At 39.1% G+C, this 25,501-nt stretch overlaps 1 protein-coding gene and 13 non-coding genes across 14 annotated transcripts in view; 13 read left to right on the top strand and 1 right to left on the bottom strand.

Moving 5' to 3' along the window:
• The window catches only part of LOC120562227 (neurocalcin-delta A), a 115,193-nt gene extending 108,185 nt beyond the window's left edge, over positions 1-7,008 (bottom strand). The window contains exon 1 of the mRNA XM_039805823.1: positions 6,867-7,008. The gene's annotated coding sequence lies outside the window, so the exon portion shown is untranslated. The remainder of the gene's footprint in view (positions 1-6,866) is intronic.
• A 9,620-nt stretch (positions 7,009-16,628) lies between these two features.
• On the top strand, positions 16,629-16,702 carry trnai-aau. Its single transcript has one exon. It is a non-coding gene; the product is annotated as a tRNA-Ile (tRNA).
• Positions 16,703-16,985: 283 nt separating this feature from the next.
• Positions 16,986-17,058, top strand: trnar-ucg. Its single transcript has one exon. It is a non-coding gene; the product is annotated as a tRNA-Arg (tRNA).
• A 936-nt stretch (positions 17,059-17,994) lies between these two features.
• On the top strand, positions 17,995-18,067 carry trnar-ucg. Its single transcript has one exon. It is a non-coding gene; the product is annotated as a tRNA-Arg (tRNA).
• Positions 18,068-18,681: 614 nt separating this feature from the next.
• Positions 18,682-18,755, top strand: trnai-aau. Its single transcript has one exon. It is a non-coding gene; the product is annotated as a tRNA-Ile (tRNA).
• A 284-nt stretch (positions 18,756-19,039) lies between these two features.
• Positions 19,040-19,112, top strand: trnar-ucg. The gene has a single exon. It is a non-coding gene; the product is annotated as a tRNA-Arg (tRNA).
• Positions 19,113-19,725: 613 nt separating this feature from the next.
• Positions 19,726-19,799, top strand: trnai-aau. The gene has a single exon. It is a non-coding gene; the product is annotated as a tRNA-Ile (tRNA).
• Positions 19,800-20,083: 284 nt separating this feature from the next.
• Positions 20,084-20,156, top strand: trnar-ucg. The gene has a single exon. It is a non-coding gene; the product is annotated as a tRNA-Arg (tRNA).
• Positions 20,157-20,770: 614 nt separating this feature from the next.
• trnai-aau lies at positions 20,771-20,844 on the top strand. Its single transcript has one exon. It is a non-coding gene; the product is annotated as a tRNA-Ile (tRNA).
• Positions 20,845-21,812: 968 nt separating this feature from the next.
• On the top strand, positions 21,813-21,886 carry trnai-aau. The gene has a single exon. It is a non-coding gene; the product is annotated as a tRNA-Ile (tRNA).
• A 971-nt stretch (positions 21,887-22,857) lies between these two features.
• trnai-aau lies at positions 22,858-22,931 on the top strand. Its single transcript has one exon. It is a non-coding gene; the product is annotated as a tRNA-Ile (tRNA).
• Positions 22,932-23,215: 284 nt separating this feature from the next.
• trnar-ucg lies at positions 23,216-23,288 on the top strand. Its single transcript has one exon. It is a non-coding gene; the product is annotated as a tRNA-Arg (tRNA).
• A 614-nt stretch (positions 23,289-23,902) lies between these two features.
• On the top strand, positions 23,903-23,976 carry trnai-aau. The gene has a single exon. It is a non-coding gene; the product is annotated as a tRNA-Ile (tRNA).
• A 1,315-nt stretch (positions 23,977-25,291) lies between these two features.
• Positions 25,292-25,364, top strand: trnar-ucg. The gene has a single exon. It is a non-coding gene; the product is annotated as a tRNA-Arg (tRNA).
• The last annotated feature ends 137 nt before the right edge of the window (positions 25,365-25,501 follow it).

Raw genomic sequence — 25,501 nt, 5'->3', positions numbered from 1 at the left:
TTGTCTTATTAGTGCTGCGTGTGTTTATTTGCACGGTTGTCTTATTAGTGCGCGTGTGGTTTATTTGAACGCGTGTTGTCTTATTTGCACGTGTTGTCTTATTAGTGCGCGCTGTGGTTTATTTGCACGTGGTTGTCTTATTGTTGCGTGCTGTGGTTTATTTGCACGCGTGTTGTCTTATTAGTGCGTGCTGTGGTTTATTTGAACGCGTGTTGTCTTATTTGCACGTGGTTGTCTTATTAGTGCGCTGCTGTGGTTTATTTGCACGTGTAGTTTCTTATTAGTGCGGCTGTGGTTTATTTGCAACGGTGTCTTATTAGTGCGTGCTGTGGTTTATTTGCACGTGTTTGTTTATTGCTTTTTGCTGTGGTTTATTTGCACGTGTTGTCTTATTTTAACGTGGTTTCTTATTCGGCTGTTGTTTTTGTACCGTTGTCTTATTAGGTGCGTAGCTGGTTTATTTCACGTTTGTCTTTGTGGCGTGTTGTTTATTTGCATCGCGTTGTCTTATTAGTGCGTGTTGTTATTTTATTTGCACGCTTGTCTTATTTGCACGCGGTTGTCTTATTTGCACGTGTTGTCTTATTAGTGCGTGTTGTATTATTTGCACGTTTGTCTTTATTAGTGCGTGCTGTGGTTTATTTGCACGTGTTGTCTTTAGTTGCGTGCTGTGGTTTATTTGCACGTGTTTGTCTTATTAGTGCGTGCTGTGGTTTTATTTCAGAACGTTTATTTGCACGTGTTGTCTTATTGTTGCGTACTGTGGTTTATTTGTACGTGTTGTCTTATTTGCACGTGTTGTCTTATTAGTGCATGCTGTAGTTTATTTGCACGTGTTGTCTTATTAGTGCGTGCTGTGATTTATTTGCACGTGTTGTCTTATTTGCACGTGTTGTCTTATTAGTGCGTGCTGTGGTTTATTTGCACGTGTTGTCTTATTTGCACGTGTTGTGGTTTATTTGCACGTGTTGTCTTATTTGCACGTGTTGTCTTATTAGTGCATGTTGTGGTTTATTTGCACGTGTTGTCTTATTTGCACGTGTCTTATTATTGCGTGTTGTCTTATTTGCACGTGTTGTCTTATTTGCACGTGTTGTCTTATTTGCACGTGTTGTCTTATTTGCACGTGTTGTCTTATTTGCACGCGTGTTGTCTTATTTGCGCGTGTTGTCTTATTTGCACGTGTTGTCTTATTTGCACGTGTTGCGTTATTGTTGCGTGCTGTGGTTTATTTGCAGGTGTTGTCTTATTAGTGCGTGCTGTGGTTTATTTGCACGTGTTGTCTTATTGTTGCGTGCTGTGGTTTATTTGCACGTGTTGTCTTATTGTTGCGTACTGTGGTTTATTTGAACGTGTTGTCTTATTTGCACGTGTTGTCTTATTAGTGCGTGCTGTGGTTTATTTGCACGTATTGTCTTATCAGTGCGTGCTGTGGTGTATTTGCACGTGTTGTCTTATTGTTGCATGCTGTGGCCTCTCAGGGCCACCGTATGAATTGGCACGATCGCGACATCGCAAAATCCTGGAGGGACTGCCCAAGGCTCCGTTCTGGGGCCTCTTCTGTTTAACATCTACATGCTTCCACTGGCTCAGATCATGGAAAACAACAAGATAAATTACCATAGTTATGCGGACGACACACAAATGTATATAACCTTAACACCTGGGGACTATAGTCCAATACAAAAACTGACCAAGTGCATTGAACAAATTAACGACTGGATGTGCCAAAACTTTCTTAAATTAAATGAAGAAAAAAATTAGGTGGTTGTTTTTGGAGCAAAAGAGGAACGATTGAAAGTCAGCGCTCAGCTTCAAACGGCAATGTTAAAAACAACAGACAACGCCAGATATCTTGGTGTAGTCATGGAGTCAGACCTGAATTTCAACAGCCAACATTAAGACAATAACAAAGTTAGCCTATTACCACCTTAAGAATATATCAAGGGTTAAAGGACTTCTGTCTCAACAGGATTTGGAAAAACTTGTCCATGCTTTTATCTTTAGTAGACTTGACTACTGTAACGGTGTCCTTACAGGTCTCCCTAAAAAAATCAATTAGACAGCTGCAGCTGATTCAGAACGCTGCTGCTCGAGTTCTCACTAAGACCAAGAAAGTGGATCACATCACGCCAGTTCTGAAGTCTCTACACTGGCTTCCTGTGCCTCAAAGAATTTATTTCAAAATACTTTTGCTGGTTTATAAATCCCTAAATGGTTTAGGGCCAAAATATATTTCTGATCTGCTACTGCACTATGACCCACCCAGACCTCTCAGGTCATCTGGAACAGGTCTGCTTTCTGTCCCCAGAGTCAGAACTAAACAGGGGGAAGCAGCGTTCAGTTTTTATGCTCCACATATCTGGAACAAACTCCCAGAAAACTGCAGGTCTGCCGCAACTCTCAGTTCTTTTAAATCAATGCTGAAAACCTTTCTTTTTGATGTTGCTTTTCTTTAATTTCTTATACTGCACTGTTTGAGTTTAGTGTATTTATAAAAGGGGACAGCGCAAATTAATAAAACACATGATTTCCCATGGGTTAAAAAAGCCAGAATTAGCCAAAAGGCTATTTTTCATCTGTAGTCCCCTGCCTTCCATGTTAAAAAAGGCTTTTTAAAATATAAAGAAAAAAAACATATACATACATACACACATACATATATACCCATACACATATATATACATACACACACATTATATATATATATATATATATATATATATATATATATATATATATATATATATATATATATATATATATATATATATATATATATATATATACACACAACAAAATTAGAACAGACATAACCATTAACATCATTAAAAGCAGTATTAAACTAGGAAGAAACAAAATTTTCAAACTAACATAATAATATGTATCATAAATAGTGTTAGTGCTGACATGTGTATTGACCATCCAGTGTTTTAGCTGCTCAGCAAAAGACGTATATGTGTTTAACTGTCTGATGTGGTTTGGGATTGAGTTCCACTCTCTTGACCCTCTGATGGACCAGGCTGACTGACTAAAAGAACTTTTCCGCATCGGAATAACACAATCTCCTCTTAAGGATCCCGCTGTGACTTGAACAGTATCTGATCTTCTGTTGATATATGCAACAAGTGGCGGTGGAGCTAGGTTATGAATGACTTTATATACCAAACATACGTTTACATATTTTATTAGGTCTTCCCAGCTTAAAAGCTGGTACTTCTTCAAAATTAAGCAGTGATGGAAACGCTTAGTTTTTTTGTCTAAACTTGTTATGGCTTGTTTATATAGTGATTCAAGTGGTTTCAGTGTGCCATTGTTGGCCTGGGACCAGCTTGTGAATTTTATTCCCGTATTTTATCCGTTTTGTTGCTTTTTAATGTTTAATGTTTTATGTAAAGCACTTCGAATTGCCCTGTTGCTTAAATGTGCTATATAAATAAAATTGCCTTGCCTTGTTATTGATCCACCAACCAACACTTGCTTTATACTGCGACCAGATGTTTTACACCTATTTCACATATAAAACATGTAATCATACGCTATCCTCCCATCTCACTATCTCCTCTATCGGGGCTTAGACGGTTGAGATTGGTTAAAGAAATACAAACAAGCCAGAGCATTTTCCCCCTAAGCCAGTATAGATAGGTGGTGTAGCCAGACCATAGCAGATTATAGCCCAACCAATACTGGATTTTTGAGGCTGATACTAATATCAATATTTAGGGGGAAAACTGCAATAACAATATATCAACCTATTTTTAAGCATACCAACACATAACATACAAAAAAATCCCTTAGATTAGTTTTTTTTTTTTTTTTTTAAAGAATTGTGATCAAGATACATAATAATAGGGACATTTTAAAGTTGCTTTCTGGTGGACAAACGTTTAATGGTGAAACTGTTTCTAAATTATCTTAAACCTAGTTTGGCATTTCTGTACTGCAGGTTCTTGTTAGTTATCGACTAGTCTATATCCTTGACGTTCCACTTCCGGGATTGCTCCGTTGCCGCCGAAAAATCCGTCGAATTTCACTCATTTAGGTCGGATATCCGTTGCCTTCCTCTTTCTTTGTGTTGGTGTTCTAAACTCTGGTGGATTTGTGAGGACTATGGTTAACTGCTCCTCAGATCTCTGCACGGTAAATCCAGACAGCTAGCCTGACTATCTGTCCAATCTGAGTTTTCTGTTGCACGACTAAAACTACTTTTAAACGCACACTCCAGTCAATTAACTACTGGGGCGCGGCTCTGTAGCGACCTGGGCTCTTGCTACTGTTGACTTGCAGGGGTACGATAAATACACCAGCACTTTTTGCACTTTGCACTCTAATTATTACAGTTAATTCTTAGGATGTTTTGTTTTCTGTGCTGTCATGTGTGTCCTTCTTTTGTGTCCTAGGATGCTTTGTTTATCTTTAGAATGTATTTTTAAAGGTCCCATGACATGGTGCTCTTTGGATGCTTTTATATAGGCATAGTGGTCCCCTAATACTGTATCTGAAGTCTCTTTTATATAGACCTTAGTGGTCCCCTAATACTGTATCTGAAGTCTCTTTTATATAGATTTTAGTGGTCCCCTAATACTGTATCTGAAGTCTCTTTCCCGAAATTCAGCCTTAGTGCAGAATTACAGCCACTAGAGCCAGTCCCACAATGACCTTTCCTTAGGCGGTGCCATTTCTGTGTCTGTAGCTATTGAGGAGGAGAGGGGGGCAGAGTGGAGGGTGGGGGTGTGGCCTTGACCAACTGCCACTTTGCTCGTTTGAAAGCCATGATGTCTCTCTCTCTCATGGGTGGGCCAAATTCTCTGGGCAGGCAAAGTAGAGAAAGGGGAGGTAACCTTGCTCCTTATGAGCTCATAAGGAGCAGATTCCAGATCGCCCCATCTGAGCTTTCATTTTCTCAAAGGTAGAGCAGGATACCCAGGGCTCGGTTTACACCTATCACCATTTCTAGCCACTGGGGGACCATAGGCATGCTGGGGGGAACTCATATTAATGTTAAAAAACCTCAAAGTGAAATGTTCATGCCATGGGACCATTAGTGTTTGGGTTGTGAAGCAACAGATTGTTAGACTGGGAAACCCAGCCCGATCTGCCAGCAATTTGATTTCTCCCTGCAGCTCAGGCTGGAAACCTGTTCTATCCTACTTCCGTTACAATTTTGCGGGGACCAATCACAAGCTGGCTTATCCACCTGGCGCGCTATTGGTGGGTTTAACACGATGACGATAGAGAAGCGACAAAGCAGCTTCTTGTTTACATTCAACAAAGCGGCCACCGAAGTCCAGCAACCCGTTGATGACGCTGTTGCTGCTACATCACCCGGATCGTTGGTCTGATTGGTTGAAAGACTATCCAATTGCATAGAGTCATTTGCCTCTTGTGCAGTAGAAGATACAGAGTGGACTCCCCAGACTAATGTTCAATCTTAAAAGATTGAGCTTGGTCTGGTGATAGCCAAACCAACAGATTGTAGCACTATGTCCAAGACAAATTTCCCCTTGGGGACAATAAAGTGTAATCTATCTATTCTACATGTTCCACCAAAACAAGTTCCTTCCTAGGCTATTTTGCAGCTTGTCCCAGTGCTTAGCAAAGCCCAAGACGATTGTGATTGGTTTAAAGAAATGCCAATAAACCAGAGCACGTTTTCCTGCCCATCCCCGAATGCTATGAGGAGTAGCAAGACCCTCCTTAAGGATGCTTTGGAGGAGGGCCTGGCAAAGCGCTACTAGTTATCAACAGACATACACACAGATATCCATAAACTTGCAAAAAGCTTATATTGGCCGACATTTTGGAGTGGCTGATTTATCCTTCTAGCTCTAGTGTACAGTACTTTATGTAATATACACAATGCATTCTAATCTAAGCAGTTAATGTCATTGCATAACAATTGATGAATTCATATAACAATATAATATAAATATATGTATAAAAAGTGGTTAAACAGAGTTTAGGTTTGTATATTCTATATTTTACTTGATTATGGCCGAACCTTTTGTTGTCAGTTGTATCTTGGCCATAAGTGAGAAATCTGTAATGCAGAGATTTGCTAAATCTCTTAAGGGGGTGCATTTAACCAGACTACACTTCAGTTCAAAAGAAAATGGGTTCATGGTCCTGACCGTTGGGAATTCCTTATTTACATATGTTAAAAACAACACCAAAAGAAACCTAAACCAAAGGATATATTATATTGACCTAACCCTTCTAAACTTTCTGCCCCAGGCACAGGAAACAGTTTATGAGTTTAAGAGATTCTGTTGTTGTAGTTTGTATCCGCCCACAGCACAACCTACGAAAATCTGAAGAGCATTTGTAAATACGCAACAATGAGAGCATAATGCATGTTAATAAATATGACATACGTAGTAAGACTGGATGGAACAAAAGCCCGCGGAACATTAAAACCGTGTGGCATCAACACGGAGCAAAAGAAATAAGTGGGTTACTCTACAAAGCTCAACTAGCATAGACAACTAAAATGCTACGGTTTTGGATACGACAAAGCAAAGCTACAACTAACTTATGTTGACCTAAGCTGCTACACAAAAAACGAAATAAGTAGCGTTAGCTAGCTAAACGTTTTATAAATGCTAACGTTAGTATATGTGGAAGGATATTTTATGAGACTGCTTACATTTTAACCAGGTAAGTTAAAGAAGATGCATTAAGTGAGGATCCTAAATAAACAAACAAATAAGTAACAGTTACATTTTGCCAGAGTTTACCACAGCGTAACATAGCTAACGTTATATTATAAGTCTAAATGAGGGTCTGTAAAGAGGAAACACAACAGTCAATAAGAGCTATACATGCTATAAATGCCGTAAATAGATAACCGCAAACAGGAGACGTACCACTTCAATGAGAAATGTCACCAGAGGTGGCTTCTTAATCTGCCGGTAACTCGGTAGATTGCAGAGCAACAATCAGAGACACATGTATCCCCGACCCCAACAAGTGTCAGAGTGTAGCTAGATAGCTAGTTAGATCAAAGATAGGATATAAAGAAGATGGGCTACGTGAGAGGAAAACGGGCTCATCTTCCGGTCTGCAAAATTACGTCTGTCATGACGCATGCGCCGTCGGACGAGTCATAACCAGACTCTGGGCATAACGTTTGCCATTCGACATTTTATAAAACATGACACAAATGGTAGTTGTTTTTACAAAACTCGACATTTTATTTCTCCACCCTGGAAGCAACAGGCTATTTGTCCGCGTCTAAATCCGCGTCTGCGTGCATTTGTGGTTTCGAAAAAAGAGCAGAGTGAGAGTTCTGCCTTATTTCTCTTCTCTAGCCACCTCGAGCTGAATTACATTATAATTTCATTATAAGACTCTACCGTCATCTAGTGGACAACCAGGGAAGGTAGGGCGTTTTAACGGTTTTAACCTTATATACTGTCTATGGTTTTAACCAATGGTTTTAACCTATACCAATTTAACATTTAATGACTTAACTTTTGGTAAGTATAGTAGGGTAAAGTGGTGAAAGTAGCCTATACTACAGTTTATCTTCTGATCTAACTTGGACAATGTTGGTGTACATGCCTCTTTACTAATACAGTTTTCCTGTCTTTGGCATAGCCTGTCTTTATAGGACTTTTCTTCTTGCAAAATTTCCAGGATTTTCCAGTATTTGTTAGAAAGAAAAAGCTCTGTATGAATTCCAGTTACATTAAAGGTCCCATGACATGCTGCTCTTTGGATGCTTTTATATAGGCCATATGCTTAATGCATTAAAAACAGTCTGTATGATATGGCTCTAAACATAAATTAGCACATAGGCCTGAATTGAATCTTGTAGTTGCTAATCTATAAAACAAGTAAATAAAGTTAAGCTTCTAGGACTACGGCTTGATAGTGCATTGTCATGGTCAGATCGCATTGACTATAGTTACTAAGATGGGCAGAGCAGTTGCCATCACAAGGAAATGTTCACCATTTCTACCCTTTTTTTTACTAAGGCAAATTGTTTGCTCTTTAGTTCTCTGCCACTTGGATTATTGCTCAGTAATCTGGTCATCTGCTTCAAAAACCGTACTTAGAAAACTTCAAGTAGCACAAAACAAAGCTGTCAGACTTGTTCTGAAGTGCAATTCTAGGTCCAATGTTGTTAAAATGCATGAACGTCTTAAATGGTTGAGTGTTGAAAAAAGACTATTGGCCAATGTGCTTACTATGTTGCACGCTGTTATTCAAACTCAGACACCATCATTTATTTTTGATAGCATAACTTACAGTTCAGATATCCATACCTATTTAACAAGAGGAGCCAGTAAGGGGCAGATGACTTTACCTTTGCCAAAATCTAATAACTTGAAAAAAACTTTCATTTATAGAGTAAGTTCTATGTGGAATAAAATTCCAAGTAACATTCGTTTTATTACAGGAAAGGTATATTTTAAAAATAAAGTCAAATCTTATCTTCATTTAAATTACTTATCATAACTGATTGTGTGGTGAAAAAATGTTTGATTTTCATCTATTTTAATGTGATCTACCTTAATGTTAGCCATGTAATATATTGTAATATATAACTTTGTTTTCAAGATATTTCTTTATTCTGTTTGTTATTGTTTTCATTTTATTTTTATTGTAATTTTTCTTCTTGTTATCTAGTTTTGTAAGCAGATATTGTTGTATATATTTTCTTATATATACTTACTTTTTATGTTACAGCTGCACAGCATGAGTCACCAGGAATGTTTCATTAAAATACAATAACATTAGAAGAGCAATTTAAATCAGAACAGCCGAATAGCTTTGCCTTAAGAAAATATTTTTTAATTATTTTTTATAGTTTGCTGTAGTATTTAGTTTAATACCTGTGTAGAGGAGTATGAGTGTGGATACCGGCCGCCAAATGTGCTTAGAATTTTGAATCAAGCGGTTTGTAAATACAGGGCATGGTATTGTGTATTACACCAGCAGGTGGTGCTCAAGTGCTGTGCTTTACGTTATGTTCCCATGTTCTGCATGCCACTTCATCTTATACAAGTTGACCTGCCAAAATAGAGTAAGAAGAATGAATTAAATAATTCATGCATTCATTCATTTTATTGTATTGCATCCATCCTGTTCTGCAGACATTTGTCTTTGCATATAGTCAGTTAGGATTACTGTAATAGTTGCCTAAGACCAACTTAGCTGCACATGTATGTCCATAGATTTTGCACAACATACATGAAGAAAACAGTTACAAATGTTGTCACTCATGTGTGTTGTCACTCGTGTTGTCACTCGTGTGTGTGTGTGTGTGTGTGTGTGTGTGTGTGTGTGTGTGTGTGTGTGTGTGTGTGTGTGTGGATGAGAGGCATTTTGTACCTTAGATATTGCTGATACGTCACTGGTCTCTACTTTGGTAAAGCAGGTTACCCCATATAACCCCTGCCTCTGTTTAGATCAAAATAGCGATGCTTATTAATCTCTGACACTTTTTAAAACACCAACCACACTGCTTTGGATCAGCATTTTGACATAGTGAGAACCCCACCCACCCCCCACTTCACCCATGCATCAGTCAGATCTGTCTATAAATCTGCTCTCACTTTAATGAGTAGAGAGGTAATCAACAAGAAGTGATGCCAGGCGTGGTAATAAATTCTGCAGGAATGCTAATTGGGGTTTTGAAGGGTCAGAGGACTGTGCATGTGACATAAACCACTCTGTCACATGCTTCTCACCTTGTGCTTTTTTCATCTTATGTACCAAGGTGTGTTCAATTACAGCATTGAATGAAGACATTGTTTTTATTTTTTATTTTATGATAAAATATATATGTTTTGGAATGAATCTGATATATGTTAAATGTTTAAAGTCTGTTGGGATTTTCATGAACACAAAACATGAATGTGCTAATTTCATATATATGAGCGGATCTTTTACCAACTAGTTATCATGGAACATATCTATGCTGCTTGATGGTTTAATTGAAACATTGTCTTTAGAGAAAAGAATGTGGCTATGTGGTGGAAGAAATGTAAAGATTTCATCATTCATTGTGCAGAGCCACAACAAATCCGCTTTTTGTTCAGCTGAATCTTAATTACTGTTAATCACAATTAACTAGCCAATACAGTATATAGAATGACTGGACAATTGAGGGCCAAATGACCATTCTTTACCTCAACAAAACCCACAAAAGGAAGGCAGAGAATTCTATAATAAGTAGGGCTTGGTGATCAGAGGAGAGCCTCGAAATGGCCCAAAAACAAAAGAATGCGTCCAGAGGGGAGGATTACATTTATCAGGACTGCGGAGCTGCCATGCAGACAGAGACGGGATCAGAGAAGGATAACGCACAGAAAACAGGCTTAGTGAAAAGGGAAAGAAAAGCGGAGGCATTCTGAATAATAAAAGAGTAAATGTGTAAAATAGGACAAAAAAAAAGTTTTTAATTATTCCGGTTGTATTTTGGAACAGAGAAATTGCTAATTATGTCAACAATGATTCCGTAAAATTGTTATCTGCAGAAAAGATTTGCTCATGTCTTTTACGCGGTGCAGCATTTTTAAATGAATTAATTAGGCGATCACAGTAATTACTGTTTATATTGTTGTTAATGAGCCCAAAGGCAAGCGAGCTGCACTCATCCAAATTACACTCATGAGGCACGGAGCCAAGAAAAGGTCCAAACCAGAGTGCAGCATGTTGAACATTCACTGAGTCTTCCTCGTGAAGAGATAAAGAAGAGCATACTGAATTACACTGTAACCTTCCGTTTCCTTTTGACCACACATCGTTCCCATTAATGTAAGCATTTGATATTATGTTATTTGTAATTAATAAAAATACAGCTTTTAAAATGGGTCTCAAATGTCGTAAGCCCAACACAGCATTTCTGATCTGCTGTGCAGTTTATGCTAAAACAGAGACCTTAGATCCCAATCACTGTCATTCTGCTAATTTTTCCATTTAATTTTTTCACTTTGTCAGGCATCTATCTCAGCTTCTCCCCCGTCTGTCAAATTGGTCTGGCATTTACTGTCCGCATCTGAAGCACAATAGCACAGCATTATAATGGAAAGGTCTTATTGTTAATATGATAATTCCATCAGGTGCTGTAATCAGGTTTCTGAGTGAGTGACGCACACAGATCCCTGCCTAAGAAATGTCTGTCCCTTTGGTTTATTATTAGTGAAAATGTCAAACAGTACCATGGTATTAGAGTGTGTAGTTTGCAAGGAGGCCAAAGCACTTTAGCCCTACAGTCACACACATTAGATGGGGATCTATCTATCTATCTATCTATCTATCTATCTATCTATCTATCTATCTATCTATCTATCTATCTATCTATCTATCTATCTATCTATCTATCTATCTATCTCTAAACAGTATGGTGGTAAATGAATAACACTTCTCAATTCCTCCTTTTTTTCTTAACCCTCTTTCTTTCTTTCTTTCCCCAAATCTCCCCTCTTGTCAGCAATTTCTAAACAGAAAAAAATACCAAGTTACAACACTCTAAATCTTTCACTTAAAAGAAGAAGCAAGAACCTCTTGAGCATTAATAATAATAATAATAGATTTTTGTTGGACCCTCCCCTTGAACTCCTCCCTATATCTTAAATCAATGTAGCAATATGAGGCAGTATTTCACCACCAATGACTCTGAGAGAAAAAGCATGAAGAATGTAAAAGATGGTGGATGGTAAATGGAATAACAATGGCAATTAATCATTAATATGCATTCATGCATATGAGTACATATTATAATATCTGTGTGCATTCTGTGATGGGGCAAAGGAACTCCTGTTGTCCTGCATATTTTCTGCATCTTTCTCTTTTATTTTACTGTTAACCTCTCAAGAAAAGGCTCAAATAAGAAATAAATCTGGGGCGAGTACAAACTAGTTAAAAATGAAGGACCCTTCCCTCTCCCTAAGCATTTAAGTTTGTTTGAGTTTGTTTTAATTTATTAGCATCACGCTCACAGTTAACTGAATAGAAGTAGAATTGACATGAATACAAATAGAAATATATCTGTACATGATCTTACATCATGAAAACCTAAACCTATATATGTATCTATATACACACATGCACCCATACATTTATACTTACATAGACACATTTACAAATACAACCAAACAAACCAACAGAATGAACCATCCATCTTTTGTTCCATTCACTTCTGTATTGTACAGTCTAAATGATACAGGCAGGGCTGTTGTTTTCAGTTTGTTCTGCACTGGACCTCAGTAAGATTGTTTGTGCTCTGTAGTCCTACGCCCTTCCTTCCAGCAAAAATAAATATATAATCCTCATCCTTTTCTGATTACTTTCTCAACTAATCTCTGAATGTTATGGCCCATAAAATGTCATAAAGCAGCAAAAATGCCTTTCACAACTTCCCAAAACCCCAAAACACTGTTTATTATCACGTCAGACAAAGACAAACACCAAACCCTCTCAGTTGGTAGCTAATACTGTAGGGACACTGTCAGAAAATATGACTGAATAATAATGAAGAACTGACAATCAAAGAATTAAGTATTAATTTACCAATTGATTGAATGGGAGAGTAGTAGAGTATGTTGCACCAGTGTTTGGTGAGAAGTCATTGAATTGTAGTTCCTGCTTCCTGCTGTAAAAAACAGGGATCTTTCCGTTGCCTTGGTAACCACCATGTTACCCCCTGCTGTGGACACACGCACACATATACATACACACACACACACACACACACACACACACACACACACACACACACACACACACACACACACACACACACACACACACACAGAAAAATGACTCAACTTATCTGTAGATACTACCGGCTGCTCTAAAGCTGACTGAGGTGTTGTAAAATGAGCATGAAAGCAACAATTCAAATGTTCGCATAAAAAAACCCAGAGAATAAAAAATAATGAAAATCATACGGTACACCTGTGACCTGTTGCACAGCCAACAGTTGATTGAGAAACAGAAGAACAAACAAAAGCCTGGATGTTGGCGGCAATGAACTACTTAGGTTGTGCTCTAGCAGAAGAAAAGAAGGAAAATGAAGCCTAATTTTTCATTTAGAATCCAATCTAACGTAACAAAACCATATTGGCATATAATAGTCAGATTACTGGCTCAATCTCACGTATTTGCATTTTAGGAATGACAGAAAACTCCCACCTTACCTGTCATAGTTACCACTTTCATTCATATTCATGTGTCCTCAACTCATGATTAATAAAATTTTTCCAACAGCACTTGGAGGCAGCCAAGGATTATCCAAGACCAGGGGAAATACATGTGTGTGTGAGCAGAAGCTCCAATAGTTCAGACAGAAGTTTCATTGTGGAACAGGGACATTGTTTTTTTGTCTCATTTTCTGTTCCGTACAGAATTCTCACACAAATAATCGCACACATGAAGCAAAGGCAAATGATACATGTCTGAGCTGTTTTCAGTTGGCTGTCTGAGAAGAAGGTGTAAGCAGAGCTGATCCCAGGCTGTGTGTTCGGGCTGAGCGCCGGGCAGCTGCAGAACTCACATGAGAACAACACCAATCAGCAGCTCTGATTGAGACGCTGCCTCAAACTGTTCTGACTGGGACCAGATGGAGTACAGCATCTTATTTACAGGGTCACACACACACACACACACACACACACACACACACACACACACACACACACACACACACACACACACACACACACACACATACACACACACACACACACACACACACACACACACACAAATACACACACATACACAAATACACACACATACACACATACAGAGCTTCTGGAGATTCACAAAAAACACACATTTGAGCAAGTAGGCTGCTTGCCTGCAACTATACACCTACATGCATACACAGACATGAATACACATTATTATACACACCTGAGACATAAAAGAAAAAGAACAGTGTTTCCTCTATGTTGATTTGACCGTGGTGGCCCCCCACGGCAACATTTTTACCCCCCATGGTATCAGAAATAGGGCTGGATGTCGGAGAACGTTTTATTATTAAGATAATGTAATTAGTAGTGGGTTTATTGTTATTTGCTACAGAATGCTTAGCCTATATGTCAAGCTCAAAGTTGGCCTATATAGTAACTAAAAAAATACAGTTCAATCACAACTGAAAATATGCCTCATTGAGTGTATGAATAGAGGTGAATAAATATATTAGTTTGTGTTGCAGCAAAGTGTCAGTTCCATTTCATGGGGGGAGTGGGGGTGGGCGCGTTGGCGACCTGCCCCCACTGCTAAAAAAAATCCTAAAGGAAACACTGAAGAATGATGTGTGTTGTGTGTGTTCTTTGTGCGTTTATAGATCTGCCACTCTCTTAATTAGTAGTCATTTTCGTTTTTTCCCCACCAGCTGTGTGTGTATTGCAGGAGACACGCACGCTGATAACGAGCCAGGACAATTACTACATGTTGCTGTCCTAACCTGAGGAAAACTGCGGCTCAGTACGTCTGCAATGCTGGAAAAACCACAGTGTTTTACACTGTGTGAGTGAGTGAGTGACTGAACAAAATGCTGAACTGCAAGCAGGAGTTCTTAAAAAATACCGGAAATACTGCACGTCTGCCAAAATAACATTATTCATGACAATAATAATATAAATATATACAGATGTACTCAAAATAAACCAAGATAATACAAACAGGAAATGCATAAGCTTGCAAATCTCATATTTAAATCAATAAAAAGATGAAAATTGTAGAAGGAAAATGTATTTGCTGAATGCAGAGGTGCCATTTCCACATATTAAGAAACATTGTGTATAATTATTTTCATATTGCATATTAATAACTCCCCTTATATTGCTTCTCTCTCTCTCTCTCTCTCTCTCTCTCTCTCTCTATCTCAGTTGTTTTCTAAATAGATGCTCTCTAATTAATGTGTCTGGCGGCCTTATTGTTCTTTGAGGGTGATATTTTCCTGTGATGAAAGCCAGAGAAGGTCAATTTTAACAGAGACACATGGGAGAGAACAGGACAAGCACAGACTGTGTGTGTGTCTGTGTTTACCTGTGTGCATATGCAGAACACTACAATGAGAATAAATTAGAACTATGAGGCTTTGGACTTTGAAGAGGATGAGGGAAGCTTGGTGAGAAATGGTATGGAGTAGGAGGATTCTTTTGCACGGACAAAATGGAAAGTACGAATACATGCCGTAAAATTAATTGGCGGATCGTGATGAGGACTACTTGGTCCCATTCAGAGACATTGATGAGAAGGAAATAGTAGACATTGGAAAGGACTGTGTGGGTGATCATCTACACACACAAACTGTAAAGTAAGTATGATGAGACAATTAAAATGTTTTGACTACACAGAGAACAAATGCTAAGAGACTGATTCAAACCACTTTAACAATACCATCAATAACTTCAACTTCAACAAAAATCCTCATGCAGGACCTCACTGGCCAGAAAGCGGCTGTCCCCTTCCTCAACTTGAGGACTGTTGGTTGAGGTCACATGACCCAGATCCCCAATTTTGTAAATGACTCCTGCTGATGTGCTTCGGTCATCTTCCTCCTCGCTCTCCCCTTGGTGAGAAATGGTATGGAGTAGGAGGATTCTTTTGCACGGACAAAATGGAAAGTACGAATACATGCCGTAAAATTAATTGGCGGATCGTGATGAGGACTACTTGGTCCCATTCAGAGACATTGATGAGAAGGAAATAGTAGACATTGGAAAGGACTGTGTGGGTGATCATCTACACACACAAACTGTAAAGTAAGTATGATGAGACAATTAAAATGTTTTGACTACACAGAGAACAAATGCTAAGAGACTGATTCAAACCACTTTAACAATACCATCAATAACTTCAACTTCAACTTTCAACTTTATTTTGTCCCTGGAGGGCAATTGGTGTTGAAGCAAGGTAAAATACATGAAAAACAATTGTGAATACTACACAGATGACCAATTCAAGAGTAATATGAAACAATTATAAAAAATAAACAGTAGTGGCCTAATGGACAAGGCGTCTGACTTCGGATCAGAAGATTTTAGGGTTCAAGTCCCTTCGTGGTTAAAAGCTCCACTATAACTCAAGAACATATGTGGTAGGTTCTTTGATGTTGATTTGGACAAGTCACCTACTGCTACAATGGTGTTTGAAGTGTTTTGCTATGCTGAAAAAAAATATTTCTTCCAATAACTTTTACACGTGAAGTCTACAGTGTACCTTTTAAGCTAATTTCTTCCACAAACGCCAAGCTGCTAGGTGGTCACACCTGATTGACCATCCAAATCATGTCCAATACTGTTCTGTCGTGGTTTACTGGAACAAATCTTGTTTTAAAAAGTCATCAAAAGCAGGCCAGTTAGCTCAGATGGATTGAATGTGGTGCTGGTTTTAATAATGTGTAGCTTTAGGGGTACTATAACCGCAAAACCCTAAACCCAAGATAATCTCTATCCTCCTTTTGTTTGCACTAATGGGCCATTAACGCAACATAAGTCTCAATCTCTATGGCGCTGCTTTCCATGGCTATAGTAGCAAGGACAAAAACATATGCAGCACCTACAAACCATGCACAGCCAGGCAGCCCATCCAAAACTGGCCCAATTCTGCGCTTTCTAGCCTGTTTTATTTTTTTAATTTTTTTTTTTGAAATGGAAAAATCAGGCTGGTTAGCTCAGATGGTTAGAGTGTGGTGCTAATAATGCCAAGGTCATGGGTTTGATCCCCATACTGGCCAGAAGTGTTGATTTAGCACATTAATGTGTTTGCAATCGCACTGTACATTTCAAACATAGAGATAATTGAAGGGCATTCTGCTCAGCAAATGCAAATATTAAGGACAATGTAGAACTTAGTTCCACTAACTCACATGGTAGCAGTGTGTCTACCATTTAAGCTATTTTCTTCCACAAAAGTTAACTGGCCAGCGAAACAGTCTCCCTTTTTGGCAAATTTTATCTCTCTGCTACTTTGCAGCTAAACCATGGCACTTCAGATTTGTAAAAAAACACTTTTTTTACAACTGCGTGGCCTAATGGACAAGGCGTCTGACTTCGAATCAGAAGATTGAGGGTTCGAGTCCCTTCGTGGTTAAAAGATCCTCCCTAACTCAAAGAACTATGTGGTAGCTTGTTAGACTTTGATTCGGACAAGTCACCTACTGCTACAATGGCGTTTGAGATAGTTAAAGTGTGTGTTTGCTGCTGAAAAAAAAATATTATTTCTTCCAATAACTTTTAAACGTGAAGTCTACAGTGTACCTTTTAAGCTAATTTCTTCCACAAACGCCAAGCTGCTAGGTGGTCACACCTGTTTGACCATCCAAATCATGTCCAATACTGTTCTGTCGTGGTTTACTGGAACAAATCTTGTTTTAAAAAGTCATCAAAAGCAGGCCAGTTAGCTCAGATGGTTTGAATGTGGTGCTAATAATGCTAAGCAGCGCCAGACACTTTAGGGGTACTATAACCGCAAAACCCTAAACCCAAGATAATCTCTATCCTCCTTTTGTTTGCACTAATGGGCCATTAACGCAACATAAGTCTCAATCTCTATGGCGCTGCTTTCCATGGCTATAGTAGCAAGGACAAAACATATGCAGCACAAACCATCCCACCCATCAACTCCCAATTTTTTTTTTTTTTTACCATCACCAACCTCCATTTGTTTTATTTTATTTTTTATTATTGTAGTAGGCGTGGTGCTAATAACGCCAAGGTCATGGGTTCAATCCCCATACTGGCCAGAAGTGTTGATTTAGAACATTAATGTGTTTGCACTTTCACTGTACATTTCAAACATAGAGATAATTGAAGGGCATTCTGCTCAGCAAATGCAAATATTAAGGACAATGTAGAACTTAGTTCCACTAACTCACATGGTAGCAGTGTGTCTACCATTTAAGCTATTTTCTTCCACAAAAGTTAACTGGCCAGCGAAACAGTCTGCCTTTTTGGCAAATTTTATCTCTCTGCTACTTTGCAGCTAAACCATGGCACTTCAGATTTGTAAAAAAAACAGTTTTTTTACAACGGCGTGGCCTAATGGACAAGGCGTCTGACTTCGAATCAGAAGATTGAGGGTTCGAGTCCCTTCGTGGTTAAAAGATTCTCCCTAACTCAAAGAACTATGTGGTAGCTTGTTAGACTTTGATTCGGACAAGTCACCTACTGCTACAATGGCGTTTGAGATAGTTTAAAGTGTTTCGCTCTGCTGAAAAAAAAAAATTTCTTCCAATAACTTTTAAACGTGAAGTCTACAGTGTACCTTTTAAGCTAATTTCTTCCACAAACGCCAAGCTGCTAGGTGGTCACACCTGTTTGACCATCCAAATCATGTCCAATACTGTTCTGTCGTGGTTTACTGGAACAAATCTTGTTTTAAAAAGTCATCAAAAGCAGGCCAGTTAGCTCAGATGGTTTGAATGTGGTGCTAATAATGCTAAGCAGCGCCAGACACTTTAGGGGTACTATAACCGCAAAACCCTAAACCCAAGATAATCTCTATCCTCCTTTTGTTTGCACTAATGGGCCATTAACGCAACATAAGTCTCAATCTCTATGGCGCTGCTTTCCATGGCTATAGTAGCAAGGACAAAAACATATGCAGCACCTACAAACCATGCACAGCCAGGCAGCCCATCCAAAACTGGCCCAATTCTGCGCTTTCTAGCCTGTTTTATTTTTGGAATTTTTTTTTTGAAATGGTAACAAATCAGGCCGGTTAGCTCAGATGGTTAGAGCGTGGTGCTAATAACGCCAAGGTCATGGGTTCGATCCCCATACTGGCCAGAAGTGTTGATTTAGAACATTAATGTGTTTGCACTTTCACTGTACATTTCAAACATAGAGATAATTGAAGGGCATTCTGCTCAGCAAATGCAAATATTAAGGACAATGTAGAACTTAGTTCCACTAACTCACATGGTAGCAGTGTGTCTACCATTTAAGCTATTTTCTTCCACAAAAGTTAACTGGCCAGCGAAACAGTCTGCCTTTTTGGCAAATTTTATCTCTCTGCTACTTTGCAGCTAAACCATGGCACTTCAGATTTGTAAAAAAAACAGTTTTTTTACAACCGCGTGGCCTAATGGACAAGGCGTCTGACTTCGAATCAGAAGATTGAGGGTTCGAGTCCCTTCGTGGTTAAAAGATTCTCCCTAACTCAAAGAACTATGTGGTAGCTTGTTAGACTTTGATTCGGACAAGTCACCTACTGCTACAATGGCGTTTTGAGATAGTTTAAAGTGTTTCGCTCTGCTGAAAAAAAATATTTCTTCCAATAACTTTTAAACGTGAAGTCTACAGTGTACCTTTTAAGCTAATTTCTTCCACAAACGCCAAGCTGCTAGGTGGTCACACCTGTTTGACCATCCAAATCATGTCCAATACTGTTCTGTCGTGGTTTACTGGAACAAATCTTGTTTTAAAAAGTCATCAAAAGCAGGCCAGTTAGCTCAGATGGTTTGAATGTGGTGCTAATAATGCTAAGCAGCGCCAGACACTTTAGGGGTACTATAACCGCAAAACCCTAAACCCAAGATAATCTCTATCCTCCTTTTGTTTGCACTAATGGGCCATTAACGCAACATAAGTCTCAATCTCTATGGCGCTGCTTTCCATGGCTATAGTAGCAAGGACAAAAACATATGCAGCACCTACAAACCATGCACAGCCAGGCAGCCCATCCAAAACTGGCCCAATTCTGCGCTTTCTAGCCTGTTTTATTTTTGGAATTTTTTTTTGAAATGGTAAAAAATCAGGCCGGTTAGCTCAGATGGTTAGAGCGTGGTGCTAATAACGCCAAGGTCATGGGTTTGATCCCCATACTGGCCAGAAGTGTTGATTTAGAACATTAATGTGTTTGCACTTTCACTGTACGTTTCAAACATAGAGATAATTGAAGGGCATTCTGCTCAGCAAATGCAAATATTAAGGACAATGTAGAACTTAGTTCCACTAACTCACATGGTAGCAGTGTGTCTACCATTTAAGCTATTTTCTTCCACAAAAGTTAACTGGCCAGCGAAACAGTCTGCCTTTTTGGCAAATTTTATCTCTCTGCTACTTTGCAGCTAAACCATGGCACTTCAGATTTGTAAAAAAAACAGTTTTTTTACAACCGCGTGGCCTAATGGACAAGGCGTCTGACTTCGAATCAGAAGATTGAGGGTTCGAGTCCCTTCGTGGTTAAAAGATTCTCCCTAACTCAAAGAACTATGTGGTAGCTTGTTAGACTTTGATTCGGACAAGTCACCTACTGCTACAATGGCTTTTGAGATAGTTTAAAGTGTTTCGCTCTGCTGAAAAAAAAATATTTCTTCCAATAACTTTTAAACGTGAAGTCTACAGTGTACCTTTTAAGCTAATTTCTTCCACAAACGCCAAGCTGCTAGGTGGTCACACCTGTTTGACCATCCAAATCATGTCCAATACTGTTCTGTCGTGGTTTACTGGAACAAATCTTGTTTTAAAAAGTCATCAAAAGCAGGCCAGTTAGCTCAGATGGTTTGAATGTGGTGCTAATAATGCTAAGCAGCGCCAGACACTTTAGGGGTACTATAACCGCAAAACCCTAAACCCAAGATAATCTCTATCCTCCTTTTGTTTGCACTAATGGGCCATTAACGCAACATAAGTCTCAATCTCTATGGCGCTGCTTTCCATGGCTATAGTAGCAAGGACAAAAACATATGCAGCACCTACAAACCATGCACAGCCAGGCAGCCCATCCAAAACTGGCCCAATTCTGCGCTTTCTAGCCTGTTTTATTTTTGGAATTTTTTTTTTGAAATGGTAAAAAATCAGGCCGGTTAGCTCAGATGGTTAGAGCGTGGTGCTAATAACGCCAAGGTCATGGGTTCGATCCCCATACTGGCCAGAAGTGTTGATTTAGAACATTAATGTGTTTGCACTTTCAATGTACGTTTCAAACATAGAGATAATTGAAGGGCATTCTGCTCAGCAAATGCAAATATTAAGGACAATGTAGAACTTAGTTCCACTAACTCACATGGTAGCAGTGTGTCTACCATTTAAGCTATTTTCTTCCACAAAAGTTAACTGGCCAGCGAAACAGTCTGCCTTTTTGGCAAATTTTATCTCTCTGCTACTTTGCAGCTAAACCATGGCACTTCAGATTTGTAAAAAACAGTTTTTTACAACAGCGTGGCCTAATGGACAAGGCGTCTGACTTCGAATCAGAAGATTGAGGGTTAGAGTCCCTTCGTGGTTAAAAAGATTCTCCCTAACTCAAAGAACTATGTGGTAGCTTGTTAGACTTTGATTCGGACAAGTCACCTACTGCTACAATGCCGTTTTTTGAGATAGTTTAAAGTGTTTCGCTCTGCTGAAAAAAAATTATTCCAACAATAACTTTTAAACGTGAAGTCTACAGTGTACCTTTTAAGCTAATTTCTTCCACAAACGCCAAGCTGCTAGGTGGTCACACCTGTTTGACCATCCAAATCATGTCCAATACTGTTCTGTCGTGGTTTACTGGAACAAATCTTGTTTTAAAAAGTCATCAAAAGCAGGCCAGTTAGCTCAGATGGTTTGAATGTGGTGCTAATAATGCTAAGCAGCGCCAGACACTTTAGGGGTACTATAACCGCAAAACCCTAAACCCAAGATAATCTCTATCCTCCTTTTGTTTGCACTAATGGGCCATTAACGCAACATAAGTCTCAATCTCTATGGCGCTGCTTTCCATGGCTATAGTAGCAAGGACAAAAACATATGCAGCACCTACAAACCATGCACAGCCAGGCAGCCCATCCAAAACTGGCCCAATTCTGCGCTTTCTAGCCTGTTTTATTTTGGAATTTTTTTTGAAATGGTAACAAATCAGGCCGGTTAGCTCAGATGGTTAGAGCGTGGTGCTAATAACGCCAAGGTCATGGGTTTGATCCCCATACTGGCCAGAAGTGTTGATTTAGAACATTAATGTGTTTGCACTTTCACTGTACATTTCAAACATAGAGATAATTGAAGGGCATTCTGCTCAGCAAATGCAAATATTAAGGACAATGTAGAACTTAGTTCCACTAACTCACATGGTAGCAGTGTGTCTACCATTTAAGCTATTTTCTTCCACAAAAGTTAACTGGCCAGCGAAACAGTCTGCCTTTTTGGCAAATTTTATCTCTCTGCTACTTTGCAGCTGAACCATGGCACTTCAGATTTGTAAAAAAAACAGTTTTTTTACAAATGCGTGGCCTAATGGACAAGGCGTCTGACTTCGAATCAGAAGATTGAGGGTTCGAGTCCCTTTGTGGTTAAAAGATCCTCCCTAACTCAAAGAACTATGTGGTAGCTTGTTAGACTTTGATTCGGACAAGTCACCTACTGCTACAATGGCGTTTGAGATAGTTTAAAGTGTTTTGCTCTGTTGAAAAAAAAAAATTACTTACAATAACTTTTAAACGTGAAGTCTACAGTGTACCTTTTAAGCTAATTTCTTCCACAAACGCCAAGCTGCTAGGTGGTCACACCTGTTTGACCATCCAAATCATGTCCAATACTGTTCTGTCGTGGTTTACTGGAACAAATCTTGTTTTAAAAAGTCATCAAAAGCAGGCCAGTTAGCTCAGATGGTTTGAATGTGGTGCTAATAATGCTAAGCAGCGCCAGACACTTTAGGGGTACTATAACCGCAAAACCCTAAACCCAAGATAATCTCTATCCTCCTTTTGTTTGCACTAATGGGCCATTAACGCAACATAAGTCTCAATCTCTATGGCGCTGCTTTCCATGGCTATAGTAGCAAGGACAAAAACATATGCAGCACCTACAAACCATGCACAGCCAGGCAGCCCATCCAAAACTGGCCCAATTCTGCGCTTTCTAGCCTGTTTTATTTTTGGAATTTTTTTTTTGAAATGGTAAAAAATCAGGCCGGTTAGCTCAGATGGTTAGAGCGTGGTGCTAATAACGCCAAGGTCATGGGTTTGATCCCCATACTGGCCAGAAGTGTTGATTTAGAACATTAATGTGTTTGCACTTTCACTGTACGTTTCAAACATAGAGATAATTGAAGGGCATTCTGCTCAGCAAATGCAAATATTAAGGACAATGTAGAACTTAGTTCCACTAACTCACATGGTAGCAGTGTGTCTACCATTTAAGCTATTTTCTTCCACAAAAGTTAACTGGCCAGCAAAACAGTCTGCCTTTTTGGCAAATTTTATCTCTCTGCTACTTTGCAGCTAAACCATGGCACTTCAGATTTGTAAAAAAAACAGTTTTTTTACAACGGCGTGGCCTAATGGACAAGGCGTCTGACTTCGAATCAGAAGATTGAGGGTTCGAGTCCCTTCGTGGTTAAAAGATTCTCCCTAACTCAAAGAACTATGTGGTAGCTTGTTAGACTTTGATTCGGACAAGTCACCTACTGCTACAATGGCTTTTGAGATAGTTTAAAGTGTTTCGCTCTGCTGAAAAAAAAATATTTCTTCCAATAACTTTTAAACGTGAAGTCTACAGTGTACCTTTTAAGCTAATTTCTTCCACAAACGCCAAGCTGCTAGGTGGTCACACCTGTTTGACCATCCAAATCATGTCCAATACTGTTCTGTCGTGGTTTACTGGAACAAATCTTGTTTTAAAAAGTCATCAAAAGCAGGCCAGTTAGCTCAGATGGTTTGAATGTGGTGCTAATAATGCTAAGCAGCGCCAGACACTTTAGGGGTACTATAACCGCAAAACCCTAAACCCAAGATAATCTCTATCCTCCTTTTGTTTGCACTAATGGGCCATTAACGCAACATAAGTCTCAATCTCTATGGCGCTGCTTTCCATGGCTATAGTAGCAAGGACAAAAACATATGCAGCACCTACAAACCATGCACAGCCAGGCAGCCCATCCAAAACTGGCCCAATTCTGCGCTTTCTAGCCTGTTTTATTTTTGGAATTTTTTTTTTGAAATGGTAAAAAATCAGGCCGGTTAGCTCAGATGGTTAGAGCGTGGTGCTAATAACGCCAAGGTCATGGGTTTGATCCCCATACTGGCCAGAAGTGTTGATTTAGAACATTAATGTGTTTGCACTTTCACTGTACATTTCAAACATAGAGATAATTGAAGGGCATTCTGCTCAGCAAATGCAAATATTAAGGACAATGTAGAACTTAGTTCCACTAACTCACATGGTAGCAGTGTGTCTACCATTTAAGCTATTTTCTTCCACAAAAGTTAACTGGCCAGCGAAACAGTCTGCCTTTTTGGCAAATTTTATCTCTCTGCTACTTTGCAGCTAAACCATGGCACTTCAGATTTGTAAAAAAACAGTTTTTTACAACCGCGTCAAGCGCCTAATGGACAAGGGCGTCTGACTTCGAATCAGAAGATTGAGGGTTCGAGTCCCTTCGTGGTTAAAAGATTCTCCCAACTCAAAGAACTATGTGGTAGCTTGTTAGACTTTGATTCGGACAAGTCACCTACTGCTACAATGGCTTTTGAGATAGTTTAAAGTGTTTTCGCTCTGCTGAAAAAAAATATTTCTTCCAATAACTTTTAAACGTGAAGTCTACAGTGTACCTTTTAAGCTAATTTCTTCCACAAACGCCAAGCTGCTAGGTGGTCACACCTGTTTGACCATCCAAATCATGTCCAATACTGTTCTGTCGTGGTTTACTGGAACAAATCTTGTTTTAAAAAGTCATCAAAAGCAGGCCAGTTAGCTCAGATGGTTTGAATGTGGTGCTAATAATGCTAAGCAGCGCCAGACACTTTAGGGGTACTATAACCGCAAAACCCTAAACCCAAGATAATCTCTATCCTCCTTTTGTTTGCACTAATGGGCCATTAACGCAACATAAGTCTCAATCTCTATGGCGCTGCTTTCCATGGCTATAGTAGCAAGGACAAAAACATATGCAGCACCTACAAACCATGCACAGCCAGGCAGCCCATCCAAAACTGGCCCAATTCTGCGTTCTTTTTAGCCTGTTTTATTTTTGGAATTTTTTTTTGAAATGGTAAAATTTTTCTATTTAGTTAGCTCAGATGGTTTTAGCGTGTTAATGGTTCGATCCCCATACTGGCCAGAAGTGTTGATTTAGAACATTAATGTGTTTGCACTTTCACTGTACGTTTCAAACATAGAGATAATTGAAGGGCATTCTGCTCAGCAAATGCAAATATTAAGGACAATGTAGAACTTAGTTCCACTAACTCACATGGTAGCAGTGTGTCTACCATTTAAGCTATTTTCTTCCACAAAAGTTAACTGGCCAGCGAAACAGTCTGCCTTTTTGGCAAATTTTATCTCTCTGCTACTTTGCAGCTAAACCATGGCACTTCAGATTTGTAAAAAAAACAGTTTTTTACAACCGCGTGGCCTAATGGACAAGGCGTCTGACTTCGAATCAGAAGATTGAGGGTTCGAGTCCCTTCGTGGTTAAAAGATTCTCCCTAACTCAAAGAACTATGTGGTAGCTTGTTAGACTTTGATTCGGACAAGTCACCTACTGCTACAATGGCGTTTGAGATAGTTTAAAGTGTTTCGCTCTGCTGAAAAAAAAATATTTCTTCCAATAA

This window comes from Perca fluviatilis, chromosome 7 (genome assembly GCF_010015445.1).
Source record: "Perca fluviatilis chromosome 7, GENO_Pfluv_1.0, whole genome shotgun sequence".
In the NCBI taxonomy this organism is placed as follows: Eukaryota; Metazoa; Chordata; class Actinopteri; order Perciformes; family Percidae; genus Perca; species Perca fluviatilis.
This window is presented reverse-complemented; position numbering and strand designations above follow the sequence as displayed.